This window comes from Temnothorax curvispinosus, unplaced genomic scaffold (genome assembly GCF_003070985.1).
Source record: "Temnothorax curvispinosus isolate PA1 unplaced genomic scaffold, ASM307098v1 QBEX01001957.1, whole genome shotgun sequence".
NCBI lineage: Eukaryota > Metazoa > Arthropoda > Insecta > Hymenoptera > Formicidae > Temnothorax > Temnothorax curvispinosus.
Genome location: NW_020211737.1, coordinates 595 through 1336, shown reverse-complemented (window position 1 = coordinate 1336; position 742 = coordinate 595). Strand labels below are relative to the sequence as shown.

Sequence of the window (742 nt, the reverse complement as noted above, 5' to 3'; positions counted from 1 at the left end):
ACACAAATATAATGGCTGCCCGTCGAAGCCATCTCTTTCTAAGGCTGTAAACGTAAACATTTTTTTTCTCATAAGACATTATTTTGGAGATACTTCATAGTGTAATATACACAAGTATATATCCATAAATCTCACCTTTAGAATCATTTTGCGGACCGTCAGGCATCTTCTCGAAGTCCGCCAATTCCTGCAAAATGATGTTCTTCATGTATTAATTGTTTAACCTTCGCATCAGTTTATCGACAAAATTATATATACCTGTATGAGTGCTCTAATGGCTTCACAGTCCTCACGTCTAGCTTTTCGTACAGTTATCTCAGACATTGTAAATAAATTAATATAGATCCTGACTTCAAGTATCACAATAAATGTGAATCTTTCAAAAGTAGTGAGAATGTCACATGTCACGTACATACAGCTGGGCCACGTTCCCTAACGCGCATATGCGCGCATTTTCTGTAATAAAGTGGAGAACACAGACTTTTGCATAACGCATAATGTGCAAGCATAAGAAAATTGATTGGTCTATTTCCTCATGCACATGTATATGGACCGATCAATTTTCTTATGTTTACGCATTATGTGTTATGCAAAAGTCTGTGCTCCCTGCTCATAGTTGAATTTGAGGAGAATAATTAACTGTGATTGGTCAATTTCTTAAGGCTTAGGGCTTAAAACACCTATTGTAGACCGGGACTAAAACGGGGAGCACACACTTCTGCACAACGCATAATACGTAAGC

General features: G+C 37.5%; 1 long non-coding RNA gene across 1 annotated transcript; it reads right to left on the bottom strand.

The window, feature by feature from the left end:
• LOC112468757 lies at window positions 1-395 on the bottom strand. The gene is made up of 3 exons (XR_003042432.1): window positions 259-395; window positions 136-187; window positions 1-44 (listed from the first exon to the last, which is right to left on the bottom strand). It is a non-coding gene; the product is annotated as an uncharacterized LOC112468757 (long non-coding RNA).
• Between the last annotated feature and the right edge of the window lie 347 nt (window positions 396-742).